Raw genomic sequence first — 16828 nt, forward strand, 5'->3', positions numbered from 1 at the left:
CCACCGCGCCGGTCCGTTGCATTTCAGGAGCATCACTGGTATGAGGTAGAAGGAAGGCAGTAGAGCAGACTCAGTCTGCTCCAATAACTCCTGTCCTTTTTGACCTACACTCCTACAGCCATGAAACCTCATTACACATATGCGTCTCCTGAGGAATAACGTTGCCACTGTGACCTACTATAATATAACCTCTCTGACCCTTAGATTTTCTGCTATTTTGAATTTTATGAAAAACGGTTAAATCCAAACACCTCCTGACATTTTTTAGCAATATACTTACACAAAACCTTCTATGCACAAACTATGGACCCATATCTCTGTCACCAAAGGGCGAGGTCATGTGCACGCATTCGCGTGGGTGGCGGTAGACTGCTGGGCGAGTGCTGGTGCTTTGGCATGGGGGTCAGATCAACATTTGAAATTAATTCTGTACTGCATATATATGGAGCGTGTCTTGAGTGTACAGGGTTTGATGATGTCTGGGGGGGGGGGGGGGGTTCCATCTACCTATGCCTCTCAGCCATTATAAAATCCACGGTAAGCTGGGACCTTGCATGGTTATTGCTTTTCTAAAACAGTTAAACATATAGCAATATTAACCTAATAAAACTAGTAAATTCACAAAAGTAGCTACGCTTTGCGCCCACCAGAGCGAGCCACACTTCCTTGTTTTGCTGGCTATGTGACAGGAGAAAGGAAATAACAAACTCACACATAGGCTCCTGGCTAATTGAAATGATCAAGAGCCAATTAATAATTGTACCCTGTCACATGCAACTCTACCTTCATCATCAACAACAATACAATATGCAATAGCCTGAGAGAGAGAGAGAGAGAGAGAGAGAGAGAGAGAGAGACAGAGAGACAGAGACAGAGACAGAGACAGAGACAGAGGCCTACATATAAATTGGTTGTGCTACCAAGCTTCATGAAATAAACCAATACAGCCACACAACTCACAACCAGCTGCCAAAACACAACACACATATTATTGTAGAATAACATCAGTCTTCAATGGTGGCTGTTATGTCAAAGCTCTCTCTGCCTCTAACAGCAGAAACAACACAACATAAGACTGTATAGATTCACATCATCAGCATTCAATTCCATAATCAAAAACCGTCACTGCACTGGCAAACCAGACTGTCATAGGGTTATTTATTTATTTTACCTTGAGCAGTCTTCTACCGTGATAGTGTCAAACTTTGTAACTCGATCATCACGAGTCCTCCAGGCTCCAGCGACGTCTCCATTTGGCTATAGGTTCCTATGCACTTCCTCCCGGTGTAGAAGTGACCCCAGCCTCATTTTCCTCCTTTTTGTTTTTATATTAGGCTATGTAAAATAGGATAGGCTATAAAAAGTGAAATTAGCTAGGCTACATATAGGCGAATTAACTGTATGCTCTGTTGGACTACTAGTAAAGCAGCTAATAAATAGGCATATCCTTGTATGTAACAAAATCACGGGAGAATCCAATCAGTTAATTGGAATGACCAAGACAGCCAGTTAGTCATGAAGATAAATTAAGTTCTCTTTCAGCTGCTTGTCAGGCGGCAACTCTATACTCAACTTCCATGAGATAGAATGTGGCATAATTGCATTACAAGTTTATTTGCTACTTTACTTACAAATATAACAGTCTGCCTTGTGTCAGTGTCATAGGCTACAGCTTGTCTCTAGTCTCTGCTTGTTTTCCACAGGTGTGTGTGTGTGTGTGTGGGGGGGGGGGGGGGGGGGGGGGGGGGGGGGGGGGGGGGGGGGGGGGGGGGGGGGGGAGTCGGACTGGTTTCTCCAAAAAAGACTACAAAAATGGATGTTACATCATGCATGACCTGACCAAGTCTGAAAATAACAGATCTACAAACTCACAACTGAGTTTGTAGATCTACTACTAGGATAGTATGCATTAACTGCATTTAACTACAGTAAACCATTCATTACTTTGATATAAGATAAATAAAAGTGTTTTCTCATTTTTGTCTGAGGAATAATTAAATTCATTTGTATGGAATCTCATTTAAAAATACATAAATATATAAGAAAATCGTATCGTGAACCCAGTATCATAAACCGGATAGAATAGGTTGAGTGAATCATTAAAACGGTTACTTCCATACATGTTACGTATATTCATTGTCAAATCTTCACGTGAAAAATAACTAGTAAGCTGTGAAATAAATGCTGAAAGTACCTGCTGAAATGCATTGGAGTGGAAGTGGGTTATTTTTTACTGTGTGTCAAGATTCTATAATCAATTTAACAGAATCCCACCTCATGAACGAGCCTTCACACGTTCCGTTTGAAATGGTTTACAGATATAGGTCTGTTTATTTATTATTCAGGACTACCCTGAACTATATATTAAGAATTCAACTCAAAAAGAAGAGAATACACAGCGATTAAAAAACTTATTTAAATAAATTCTTTAATCTTTACACACAACTTAATATTTTGAATATTCAGCTGGGTTGATTCCCCCACCAAAAGGAATCACTGAATTCAAGGACCTATCTACATGACGATTCAAAGCTTGAGCATTTTAGTCACTTTTCATATGTACTATTTTGTTAATATTTTGTCTTTGACGTTTCCATATGTGTTTATAATCTCCTTTGTAGAGTTAATTCTTCTTTTTTTTCTTTTTCTTTTTTTTTACTTTTAAAGACACAACACATGTAAACACGGAAATGGAAAATTGGGGACATGACCAGAGGAAGTATATAAAAACAGACAAAGAGACAAGCATCTTGGTGAACGGACGGACGGACGGTATACATACAAACATACAAACATACATAAATACATACGTACATACATACATACAATCATACATACATGAATAGATAAAGCTAATTAATGAAGCATCATTAACCGGAATATAATAATTGTGGTAGTAAATGTAGTAATAACAGTAATAATTGGAACAATATATTGTTAAAAAGCAAAATGATTGAACCCCATAACAGTTCCACACGAAAGTGTTTCGACTCCAGTGGCAATAATTTATTACAGCTTGTGCTTAATTTATACTCCATCATACAATGGAGTTGCGTGCTGAAAACAGCAGCTCTACAAGCTCCCCAACGTCTCACAAACACAATGTGTTCATGAGCTTGACAGTCTATTTTTGGCACACAAATCCATCGTACGACGAAGTATAAATTAGGCTTTGTTCGTCACTCAGCCACCACACTCAGCAATCTACTATATTGCATGCCTAGATATACATTTAAAACTGTCTTGTGGGGTTATAATGTTTTTCCGGGGAAACTTTTTGAGAGGGAATGAATGTATTCTCAAGCAGACATCATAGGTTAAAAGCAGGGGGGGGGGGGATTAGCTAGTAAAGCGATCTCTAAATGACCCATCCCAGCAAAGTTGTTCACGGTAATACTTTGTTCCTCGATGAGTATATGTATGTCATATTGGTCCCTTTTCTATTGGATTAGCCTATACAGATTTATTTCCCTCAAAGCCATCGGTGCATATTGCCTGCTTCCTCTAAAATCTGTACATGTACATGTAGTTATTATAAACATGTCTCGAAGCTGTGCAATGGGCTGGAACTGCGTGTAGGAGATGTGTCTTTTGAAAACAGGAGGTGAACTCCGCTGTCCACCGCGTTGTTGTTGCAGTTGAGGGTGGCCGCCACCGGGAGGCTCTGCTGGCGGCGGTTGGGTCGAGAATTTCGGCGAGGGCGGGGTGGAGGGTCGGGCCGCGGGGAGGCGGGAGGGCTTTGACAAACGGATGCAGGGTTGTCAACGTGGTTGTTGTGGTCGGATCTCGCCGAGTCGTCGTCGATGTCCGTCTCGTCGATCAAGGGAATGCTGTGGACCAAGTCATTGATGAGGAATTCTGGAGGCGCCATGAATTCATGGATGGAGTTCCTGGATCCTGGCTTCTCGACGCCGTCATAAAGGGAGCTACGGAACACTTTCGCCACTCGGATCTGTGGCGTTGTGGAAGGGAACAGATAAGGGAGATGCAAAACAAGCAGAGAAATTTAGAAAGATTACAAAAATAGCCTGATGAAGCTAGATCTATTCTTTATATAAGTATACTCATCTATAAGTTACTCCGTTACTTACTTGTCCATTTTATTGATCAAATGAAAGTAAAAAATCATGATAGGCTACTGTACAATCATTTGCCTTTTGTTACAGTGAATGTTTAAGAAGAATACCAGCCTTTTTGACACGTGCATGCTTTGATCACTTTTTTGTTTTCTTTTTACATTCTCAATATTAGTTTATAATACACACGAACGCACGCACACACAAACACGCAAACACACACACACAAACACACACACACAGCCTGCACCGCTCAATTCACACGGCTGTGAATTTAAGTTCTATCAAATACGAGTGACAGCAGACCCACATCCCAAAAAGGCTGGTGGCCCACTCTTTTCTAATAAACTAACTAATAAACATATATTTCATTTAGCACATTCCAGTTGACAACTTGACAGGTGTTTCACATTGGCAGTCTGAAGAGAACAGAAATTCTACACATGTCAGCACATTGTTCAAAACTGATGGTGTGACCTCAGTGAGGATGAAGACAATACATAAATTACACAGTAAAATAGTGTTAATCTATACATTTGCAGATGTAACTAACTCCAAGAGTGTACACATGTAACCCAATGTTACGGTCCATTTGGTTACATGTGTACACTCTCAGAGTTATATTAACAGGTTTTACTGTGTACAGATTACAATGCAGTACTGTATAAGCTATACAAGTATACATGATTGGTTGAAACACTGACCAGGTACTGGAGAACTTAGACAGACGGCTGGAACATAGAACATGAGAGAGCAGAGAGGGACAGTGACGAAGTAGACAACACAGAACATGAGAGAGCAGAGAGGGACAGTGACGAAGTAGACAACACAGAACATGAGAGAGCAGAGAGGGACAGTGACGAAGTAGACAACACAGAACATGAGAGAGCAGAGAGGGACAGTGACGAAGTAGACAACACAGAACATGAGAGAGCAGAGAGGGACAGTGACGAAGTAGACAACACAGAACATGAGAGAGCAGAGAGGGACAGTGACGAAGTAGACAACACAGAACATGAGAGAGCACAGAGGGACAGTGACGAAGTAGACAACACAGAACATGAGAGAGCAGAGAGGGACAGTGACGAAGTAGACAACACAGAACATGAGAGAGCACAGAGGGACAGTGACGAAGTAGACAACACAGAACATGAGAGAGCAGAGAGGGACAGTGACGAAGTAGACAACACAGAACATGAGAGAGCAGAGAGGGACAGTGACGAAGTAGACAACACAGAACATGAGAGAGCACAGAGGGACAGTGACGAAGTAGACAACACAGAACATGAGAGAGCAGAGAGGGACAGTGACGAAGTAGACAACACAGAACATGAGAGAGCAGAGAGGGACAGTGACGAAGTAGACAACACAGAACATGAGAGAGCAGAGAGGGACAGTGACGAAGTAGACAACACAGAACATGAGAGAGCACAGAAAGGACGGTGACGAACACTGACTGAGCAGCATGCCAAGTCGTAGAAGAACGTTCGCTTTCATGCTGCGATAAAGAAACACGTCCAGCAGATTGAGAAAAAGGCTTGTTTCAATGCAGTGGAAATATAGGAAAAGTCCACACTAGGAAATCCTCAGCGTTGATTTAATGTGAGTGCACGACTCTGGACCCAAACTAGCACTCAAATTTAAACTCGACTCAAACATTTCACATTGAGGATTATACTGTCTGTAACTCGACATGAGAGATTACATTTTATATGACTATAGATGGCCCTGCAAATTTATTGCAGGGCAATCTGTATAGTCCACACCTGGAATAAGCACTGGTCATGTTTTTTAGGGTCAGTGCATGTGTTTGACTGTAGGTCATACTTTTGGTAGGCCGTTTGACCACCGTAAGTTTTATTTTATATAGGAGATATGCTCCGATATCAGAAGGATCGAGTGCAACACTGCAAACCTATAGTGGAATAAACATGCAATAATTTAAACATGCAATTCAAAGCAGCAGTGATATCCAGAAAGCCTCGCACATGCCTCACATCAAAGGATATGCAGAGAAATCCAATTTCCAGAGCAGACAAAGCCACTATGTGCACACGCACACGCGCACGCACGCTACTTTTTATTTTATTTTCTGCCCCACCATGAAATACGCATGTCTGTCTACCTGTGAAAATGAACGGATGTCATGGCAACAGTGATGTAGTGACTATTATATGACCCCATAGACACGCCAAAAATGAAGAATCCAGGCAACACAGAGAATGATGTTCAATGTCCTTGTTCTTTTTGAAAAAAATGCCCATTAATTTGTCATATTAATATGTCAGATTAATTTGGATGTGTATATAGCTACATCTGGGAGATGTAAACATTCGAGTATGCCCCTTGTCAATAAGCTATATATAACTCAAAGTATGATTTTTTTTTAAAGGAAAAAGGAAAGTTGAGGGGATGAGAAGTTAAACAAGGTGTCCTTGAATCAGTGGCTCCTCTGTTTTGAGCCATTGCAACCGGAAGTGCTGACTTATTCAGTCAATTCAATCAATCAATCAATCAATCAATCAATCAATCAATCAATCAATCAATCAATCAATCAATCAATCAATCAATGCAGTGAGTCAGTGACATTCTGTTAGTGACTGAGGATTTTAATGTACAATGTTTTAACCTCCAAAAGATGGACCTACAGTACACAAAGAAAAGTTGTTCCTAAAAGTAGAGAGAAATAAGGCATTTCGGCAGCTGTAAAACAAAATTAAGTGAGGAATCGTTGAAACTGTGGAGAAGAAAGGTTTGATATGTTGAAATGTTGCAGGCATACTGTATACTCGAAGGTTTACATCATTCCATATTTGAATGACAAAACCACTAAATGAAAGCCTTTTCTGCTATAATGGTATCGTGGTTTAGAAGAAAGACTTTGTTCCACTCTCCCATGACAATCTTTTCATAATTGTGTGTAATGTTGTCTTTTCCAGGTTACATTATGCATAAATAATGCAATACTAGTGGTTCATTAGCTTAGACAGCAGTCATCATAATCAACATAGGCTATATTGTTTCACTTTAGCGGATGTTTACTACCAGTATTTATTTAATCTTTGCGGGGGGTATTTACTGAGAATAACAAGGTATGTTTCCAAATAACATTGAAATTAAATCCCTACATTTTGTATTGATTCATTGAAGTCTTCCCTATCAGTCTTCTCTATCATGATTAGTTTCAAAATTAGGTTCTAAATGCTTCCTCAATCGATGTCACTTTGATACATGACCAATTCATATTTTAAATACAGAACGTTGCTCTGAATGCTGGATGCATCATTTTCGTTTGTGTGCAGCAGAGAGCAGCAGAGGGCAGTGCAGCATAAAAGCAAGCAGATTAAAAGGCTGAGGTAGTGAAGAAGAGTTAAAACAATAGAAATAGAAATGATCAAACATCACAGGTTCACAAAACCAACATAACATCAGATGAAGCCAACCAAGAGCTCAGGCACAGCAGTTTGACAATGTGCCATGCATATGTCTCGCACGCGCGCGCGCGCACACACACACACACACGCACGTGCGCACACACGCACGTACGCATGCACACACACACACACACACACACACACACACACACACACACACACACACACACACACACACACACACACACACTCGCAGAGGCATAATAGCAAACACCCAATGATTCAAACAAATTTCAATTTGGATGTTGGATATCACAATTTCTGGCAGCCAAGGATGGACATATAATTCTATCAGGAGGAGATGCAGTTCATTCATGCTCATTCCAAATGGGCTGTTGTGGTCGGTTTGTTTAAATTCAATTTATTTTGCTATGTGCCGGTAATGGATGGCAGAAACTCACTCCCAGGCGCACCAGTTGCATTGGAGAGAACTACGTGAGTGGGAGTAGAAATATTGGTTACGTCATGGAGTTGGCTCAGAACAGACGAGCGGCGGCGCGCAGCACCCTGAAAGGAGCCGCTCCTCTTGAAGGTGCTCACGACTTCCATCTGTTGGGGAAACACAGAAGGACAGGCAACATGGACGACGTGACGCAAAAACCTCTACTGGTTGTGTGGAAGAAGAGAATAGCACGCTCAACAGGTCCAGAACGAATAGAAAAACTAAAGTTGGAAGGAATTTAAAGGTGGCCATGTTAATGGACATGGCAAATAAATAATTTACTTTATACAAAATGAAAACCTCAGTATTCATTTATCCTTTATGGGTCCATTTGGTTACATCTGTACACTCGCATAATTAAATTGACACTGTGGATTTTAGTAGTGTGATTTTTCCCCATGTAGTCCAGACATGAGGGCCTTAGACCAAGTGCCTGGTCAGGACTTTACCCAAAATTACATAATGTTCCGCAAAGTCTGTCCTCTGCTTAGTCTCGCGCATTGAAGATCGTATTGAAAATCTCTGCCTAACGATACTGTACGTCTGGTGAAACCTACGGCCACTTTGAAAACCAATGCAGGGTTTTTTTTTTTCGATCTCCAAATTGTTTTAGCAACTACAAAGATGTCACATGTCACCTGAAGTACGTCGTATGAGTAGACGTATGAGTAGACGGAGATCTCTGATCATCTGGCAATGGAAGGGAATCAAAGTTGTTTTACATTTATTACAATTCCTGAGGCACTAGTCAATTATAAACATACAGGTGTAGGTGCATGTCATGTGCAAATTATGACATAGCCTATAGAAACAAAACGTAAAGACACACAGTGAAGCAACAACTGAATCTGTACTGATCTCTATGAGAGGGAGAGAATAGTAGCGTTATGTGGGGTGCATTAACCCTATGCTACTCTTGGCAGCAAGGCAAATTGTTTAACACACAAAAAAGGCACACACGCGCGCACACACACACACACACACACACACACACACACACACACACACACACACACACACACACACACACACATTATAGAACAAAACAGAAGACAAAAAATTTACAAAAACATGATGAAATGGAATTAAGGCATTGTGATGTTGAAAGGGGTGAAAGAAAAGTTAAAGGACGTTCAACACTGCTACACAGTATTTTCTCATATTTTGTATTGATCACATGATGGCGGCGAGAATGTTTGGTTATGATGTAACCTTTGTTCTTGGAGTGAAGAGACTATCTCTGCATCGCGAGGTCATTCGGAGACAGTATCCCAATCTATTTTGAGCAGTAGTTCTATTTTAAGCAGTGACGCCACGCTAACACTGTAACACACTAATCAAGGTGTGGCCGGGAGCACAGCCTCAGGTGATGGCTGGCTGACAGTTTAACTGGAAAAGATCCAACTGTACCTGAGTCTGAATACGATTGAGTCCTCGGAACCAGAGGATCTGGCCTCGCCGCAGTTCCCTCTCGGCGTGGTCAATCTCGTCCTCGTCATCCGCCATGTCGTCATCCAGGATCTCGTCCCTCTCCCTCCCGCTTCCTGCCGTCTTCAGGCATTTGAGGTGGCTTGTGGGTACGGAGGTGATGACCTGTCACAACCAGGTATAGTTAGCAATCATCGTATCACACTTAATGCAGTTAATCAAGGTCGCTCACTTCTCTCCATTAAAAACCATGCCCTCTTTAGCATGTCAGCATGTTTAGCTTCACCTTAAATAGTGCCATCTGTCAATAATGGGATTTACCTAAACGCTTTATTCACAGTAATCATCAATACGGTATAAGAGAGAGAAACATGTTGATATGCTGCCCATATTTGTGGGTAAAATGAATTGTGGATGTGTATGTCTAAAGAATAGGTATATCCTGTGTTGTATATTGTCTCTATATGTTTCTTTACATCTTTCACATATAATATTTGTTTTACCAAACAAAACACTAACACTAGGAACAAGGTAGGAAAGAGGTGGTGTCACCTGTCCCCAAAGCAGCTCCCCAAGTCCCACAAATAGGCACCACAGCCACTGTTCGGCGTTGAGAGGCGCGCAGCTAAAAGGCTTTCCCCCCCACTGCACGATCACAATCTGAACACAACAGAACAATACAGAGAACAAGCTTAAACACATTGGATTAAGGCAACGTATCAAATTGATATACCACGTTGTTTTGTAAGCCATGTGGAAGTAAAGCTCATTTGGATCCGTTTGCGAATGGTCTAAGCAATCTATTAAATTAAGATTTGTTCATTCCACTGCCCTTCTGATACATTTGTGTTGAATGTTTCAAATGTATTTCAAGATATAAAACTGTCAAATGCATTTGACAGTCTTGAATGAAAATGTATTAGTAATTTAGGGAAGTTGTATTTATACAACGCAGTTTCGGGAGAAGAGACCTCCTTCCGCTTGACCTTAACCACTCCTCCCTCCTTATCAAACTCACCTGCCTTTCATTATCACCCGGCCAATCCCTGGTGCAATCACCACAGAATAAATACACCTGCGATATCTCAACCAAGTTGTTTGTTCTGCTCCACAACAGACCAAACATGGGTTGTGAGTACTGCACTTGTAGATCGGCTATTTTCACTATTCTTCAAAATCGCCATCCTCCTCCACCCCAACCTCCTCCTTCCGCCTCGATTCTCTAGGAATCCAGGGGGGGCAGTGACGGAGCAGAGACGACCAACCGCTCATTCCGAGTAGAGCGAAGATGACCGTCAGCTCCAGAGACTACGCCCCCACCCTGAGTCTCGCCCTACCTTGGGTTCCTCACTCCACTCCGCATTCATCTCATTCTGTTTCAATAAACTGTTAATCTTGAGCGAAGGTGTGCAGGTCTCTTACTAAGTGAAATTCCAAATGTTAATATTTCCTTCATTTTTTGGCACACCAAAAACAATGCATAGTGCAATGAACTTCAAAAAGTCCCTGCTGTAAATTAGCCCTCAAAATAATTCATATTACCTTTCACTGAAATGTTGAAGACTATATTTATCTTACAGTAGGTCTGCTCTCTCCAGTCTGATTAGAGTCAAATTTGAGCCTACTGACCCAATTGTCCATTATTACCAAAATTCATGGGACTGGTCAAAATCAATTGAATGAACAAACACTCAGGATTTAATCAGACCAGTGTGTGTCCAGTGGAAACCTCGTATGAATCTGATCTCAGGTCAGAATGGGTTAATCAGACCAGTGTGTGTCCAGTGGAAACCTCGTATGAATCTGATCTCAGGTCAGAATGGATTTAACTGCGCATGCTAGAAACTCACTTGCACAACAAACGTGCCCACGACAATACTGCAGAAGATCGGGTTGCGGAAGATCCCATCGAACACATTTCTCTCTCCGTGGATCTTGCGTGCATTGATCTCATTGAACAGCTGCATGAGCACAAATATGTTGAAGATGATGGTATAGTGCTCAGACGGGGCCGAGTGCAGCGGGGCGTTACGGCCACTGTCAATGTTGAAGATCTTCTCTCCTGCAGCGGGACAAGGACATCAGAGTCACCATTTGTATATAATGGCAGTGGTGGGAAAAGTACTCAAATGTTTTACATTTTTGTATAAAAATCTACACAGATCTACTCACAATGCGTTGCATCGCAACGCATTGTGAGTAGATCTTGTGAGTAGATCTCGCATTGTGAGTAAAGCCTATGTAGATCGTCTATTTTCGAATAGCCAAAATGTATAGGTTGAAGTGGTTAATGTATGTTTTGGAATAATAATCAAAATCTACAAAGTAACTAGTAACTCAAGTTTTCAAATAAATGTAGTGGAGTAAAACTACAATATTTGGATTCAAAACTTAGTGCAGTAGAAGTGCAGTAGAATTGGAAATTGGAAATACTCAAGTAAAGTACTAATATCTCAAAATTGTACTTAAGTACAGTACTTGAGTAAATGTGCTTAGTTACTTTCCACCACTGGTATTATATATGGTCTTTTGTGTTTTGCTATCAATAGTTTTTATTTTATTTTATTCATCACAAAAACAACACAATTATGAGGTCTGAATGAATAAAAATAACAAAGGATCTAGATTAAAACATCCAGCAGCCATCTGGATCATCATCTTTTTTCTTTTTCTTTTTCCCGGAAATCCCATTAATTCACTTTTTTTAACCTTTTACGTCACGATTCATCTCGTAGTTAGCTGGCTTTGTTTCAGGCTTAAAACTCTTCGAGTGATTTTGAAAGGTAATTTCAACCAATGTAATTACTTGCAAACTGCAAGTAAACGACAGATGCATGGTAACCTAAAAAACGTCTGCAACTGTGTGTCATTTTGAAAAGGGAACTGAAAATAATATAGTATTTATTGAGCAATATTGTAATATGTTCACTCACTAGCTGACGTGGCTCTGTATTGAGGATTTCTCGAGCGCATAACACGTTGTGAGGACTTCTATCTATATATCTAAATACTGATACTGAAGTTCAGTTAAGGTTGAGATTATTGCTGTGTAAATACGGTGGAATGACACAGCAATCATAGAGAGTTCGAAAGAAAAAGCACATCATCTTGAAATTAAGCATGTACGGTACATGTTTACAGGCACAGCACATGCACTCACACTCCAATGAGGTGTGGACCACCTACCTGCAAACAGAAGGGTGAAGATGATGATGAGCTGGTAGATGGCGTGGCCCAGGATGTTCTTCATCATGGTGAGGGAGATGAGGGGGTTGTTGCGGCCGTAGGGCTTCCTTAGCAAGAGGGATTCGGTGGGGGGTTCAGTGGCCAACGCTAGCGAGGCAAAGGTATCCATGATCAGGTTCACCCAGAGCATCTGCACTGCCTTCAGAGGAGAGTCCTATAAGCAAACAACCAGAGAGACAAAGGCTGGAACTGGAGCCGTGCTGCTAGCTGCTACTTTGCCACATATTCGTTTCCGGCAGTCTCAGTGATTCTCAATGTTTTTTTAATTTCCAGGACCCCCAGGTTCATATGCATATTGCATAAGGCCCCGATATACACTAGTCTAAATCATGAGAGCGTTCAGAAAACCCTTATGTTTCTATGTCAGTGGTTCTCAAACTATTTCATGTCAAGGAGCCCTAAAATTCTATGTAATTGGCCTCCGACCCCCATCTGAAAATATGTAGTTCCAGAGAACACTCCAGACGCAAAGATTTGAGTTAAAAACATTTGCTCTGAAAGATTTGCACCATATTTTCACTATTTTTCAAAAATAGCAAACCTACATGCTCGTAGCGCGACACTGTAGATCTGCTATTTTTCAATTGCTAAAGTATAATATAATGCTTAAAAGACCAAAAGGGGTTCCCTGGGTTCTCTGAGAGTGTAAAAATGGAACAAAAAATGGAATCGTAAGAAAGTTAAACACACTATAAGGGTCCAGTTTCCCCTAACTATCCGTCATTTAGCTGGGGGAACCTCTGCGATCTCCTCGAGGACACCTGGGATCCCTGGACCCTACAGTGAGAACCTGTGTCCTAACAAACATGCTGATTACCTGTGTGATGCATGCACCGGTGAAGGCCACAATGACGGCCACCACATTCACTGTGAGCTGGAATTGCAGGAACTTTGAAATGCTGTCATATACGTTCCTCCCCCACATGACGGCTTTGACAATGCTAGAGAAGTTGTCGTCCGTTAAGATGATGTCGGAAGCCTCTTTCGCCACATCTGTACCAGCGATGCCCTGAGCACACAGAGGGATATGGGTTCCTTAGGTTTCCACCATCGAACACATTATGTCAGTGATTATTAGTTTTTTTATCCTCTGGTCCTTCTATGTGGGAAGATTTGAGACTTAAATCATACAGTGTAATTTACATTTTTGTAGTATTTTAGCTTCTACCCACTGAGCAAAAGACGGCTATAGAGCACCGAAGTCTGACGTCACTTTCAGTAGAGGGCGTCAGTCCCCAGGTTCATGTATTTGTTTAGTTGCATTGAAATCCCCATTGAGGCGATTTGAGATCTCCTCATATAACAACTGTGTTTGAAAAATAAACATGTCACCCCGGCCGCTTCACTCATATGGATATGAAGAATCAACTGACTGAGAGAAAACGCTAATGTTACTGCTGCTGAATTAGTTAGATTTTCGCTAGAAGCAGACTGTATCATACATGAGTGACTGACTGTTGCAAACGATACAGAGACACCTTCCCGACAATAACGCAGAGACAGCTTGTTTATTTTTGGACCACAACGCTTATAGTAGACGATATTAAGATCACCCCATGTTATTCTCCATAGAGAAATTACTGCCGCGAACCAGGGGAATCGTCGGGATGAGCGAGTTACGTCAGGACTTCGGTGCTCTATTAGACGTGCGTCAAAAATGCGTAAAAAAAACGGCTAAAATGAAAGTTTTTTAGACATCTATCCTTAGATTAGACGTTGATTAGCGGTTGTTTACAAACAACCGCTAATCAACGTCTAATCTAAGCCATTTTGTATCGCATTTTTAGACGGCCCTTTAGACGAATATTAAACGTCTATTAGACAAAAGAAATGCTCAGTGGGTATGTGGACATTTCATTATCTGTTCGAACTGCGACTCCTAGAAGTCTGTTCGAAGTGAAACTAGTCTTGCCCGGAAGCAAATTCAGCATGATCTGACAGCTGAGAATATTTTGGAAGGTCAAATGACAAAACATTATGTATTCCCTAATCCCTACTGAAAAAAGTGTCTCCGCGAATGCATGAGGCATTTTTTAGTTGGCCATTTGATTAAAACGTGTTAAAAAAAAACACACTCTTCTCTCATACTCTCTCCCTCACTTACTTTAAGGGACTGTCTATCAATTTAAATAGTTTTGTCCCCAGTGGCAGTGACAGAGATACTTGATTTCATAGGTCTAACATAGATCAATAATAAGTCATCATCCTCTCTTCTCACCATGGCGAAACCAACATCAGCTTTCTTCAGGGCAGGCCCGTCGTTGGTCCCATCTCCTGTCACAGCCACAACCTGACGCTGTTCTAGTACTGTGCTATCAATGATGCCTGCCAGGGACATGAAAAATATGATTACTGTCCTCATACCAGAGTGCCTTGGAATGATCCTCAATACTATTGTAGTTCATTCGATTTCTAATGTTTGTTAACTTCTCCTGATTGCATACTAGTTTGTATCAACAAATCAAATGGTACATCTTTCTAAGTTCCACATGTATATTATGTATGTTTTTGTGTGTTTGTGAAAAAAAAAAGTATTTTATTGTGTTCTATAACTAATTAAAATAGATTTTACTTGCACGTCCATGTATTTATTCCGTTAGCCTACCTTAAAATCTTGAGTGTGGGCCATTTGTTAATACCCCAGAATGTCTCCCTCTTTTTCACAGCCTAATGTTGGCAGGTATGTTAGATATCTACCGTATTATCGATGTATTTGTACAGATTAGACACAGAAACACCAACCTTTTACCAGAGTGTGTTTGTCTGTTGGGGATGAGCGAGCCAAAACCCTCAGCTTGGGCCAGATCTTGTCAATGCGCTCTTGTTCAATCTGTTTGAATCATTGGCACTTAATGAGCATGCTTGCATGTTAAACAAAAGTGTTAAAATTACAATGCATTCAATAATAATAATTAATAACAAACAAACAAACAAACATTGCTATACTGTACCTCTCCTTTCTCATTCCGGATTCGTCGATTGAAATCTTTACCCTCAATGCAGATGAAGTCATCCCCTGGATGAATGATGCCACACTTTAGAGCGATGGCACGTGCAGTGTTAATGTTATCACCTGTCACCATGCGCACTGTGATACCTGCCTGCTGGCACTTCTTGATGGCATCTGGGACCTGGGGAAAGGGAAGATTGGTTATTGTTTGTGACAACGCATAATAGTGTGGCCCAATCACAAATTCCATTTGGAATGTCTTCAATATCAGTGAGGGAACATTAATACTATCGCCTAGAATCAACCGTTTTATTCTACACTATAAATTGGCAACTGGCAGATAATTTACATTCAGCAGTTCCCTGAGCCAGGCACAAAAATGAACTCTCCACCAGCCATCTTATTTTTCCCCATCACAATTTCCTATGCACTATCTCATAATGATGAAAAAGAGTTTCAACTTTTAAGATAAGGCTATTATGTGGTATCAACACATCATGCGTTCAATTGCAGAAAGAAAATGGAAATGGCTGAGCCATTGGCAGAGAAAGTTACGACACTCCAATAGACTTCCATTGTAAACTGAGAATATTCATGTAATTTTCAATATGCAATATGCAAAACAAACAGTTGATTTGGAATGTATTTCACTGTGCTCAGAGATAACAACATAACAACAAGAACCACAAGAATCATTCTTGTGGTTCTTGTTGTTATCTCTGTTCTTGTTGTTATCTCTTGAAGAATGTTAGTATAGAATAGTAATGCTTGCCACAGGGCAAGCATTATACATAATACAATCTGGGAACCCTATTGGCAAAACAAAGGATAAACAGCACCCTCTATTTTCCAGAGTCTGTCTCAAGAGACTAAACACAATATAACATAACATAATATAATATAAGATCGTACCTCTGGACGGACAGGGTCCTCAATGCCCACCACAACAATACAGACCATGTCGGTCAGGATGGCATTCTCATTTTCCCAGTCGGGCTCTGGGTTGCCTGGGAGGTCTCGGTATGCGACACAAATGGTCCGTAGGCCATCACACGCCATGGGCTCAATCACCTTCTTGATCATGTCATCCTTATCACGTGGACGGAAGGCCCGCAACTCACCACTCGCAGCCCATTATGGATGTGCACCTTGAAAAACAAGCACAACGCTGGCAATTTAACTTCTGAGAGTGTACAATGCAATTTGGTTACACAAATGGATATATTATGATGATTCTACTGAGTTATTTTGG

The 16828-nt window shown here is 41.0% G+C and overlaps 1 pseudogene across 1 annotated transcript in view; it reads right to left on the minus strand.

Moving 5' to 3' along the window:
• Positions 1-3112: 3112 nt before the first annotated feature.
• LOC310861336 (plasma membrane calcium-transporting ATPase 3-like) overlaps positions 3113-16828 on the minus strand; it is a 40453-nt pseudogene continuing 26737 nt past the window's right edge. The window contains exons 8-17 of the transcript XR_014571053.1: positions 16489-16759; positions 15578-15757; positions 15369-15456; positions 14845-14951; positions 13444-13635; positions 12567-12780; positions 11231-11442; positions 9933-10040; positions 9363-9545; positions 3113-3952 (exon numbers count right to left, since the gene is read on the minus strand). The product of XR_014571053.1 is annotated as a plasma membrane calcium-transporting ATPase 3-like (transcript). The remainder of the gene's footprint in view (positions 3953-9362; positions 9546-9932; positions 10041-11230; positions 11443-12566; positions 12781-13443; positions 13636-14844; positions 14952-15368; positions 15457-15577; positions 15758-16488; positions 16760-16828) is intronic.

The sequence above is a fragment of the Protomyctophum parallelum genome (genome assembly GCF_964188405.1).
Source record: "Protomyctophum parallelum genome assembly, chromosome: 7".
Classification (NCBI taxonomy): Eukaryota; Metazoa; Chordata; class Actinopteri; order Myctophiformes; family Myctophidae; genus Protomyctophum; species Protomyctophum parallelum.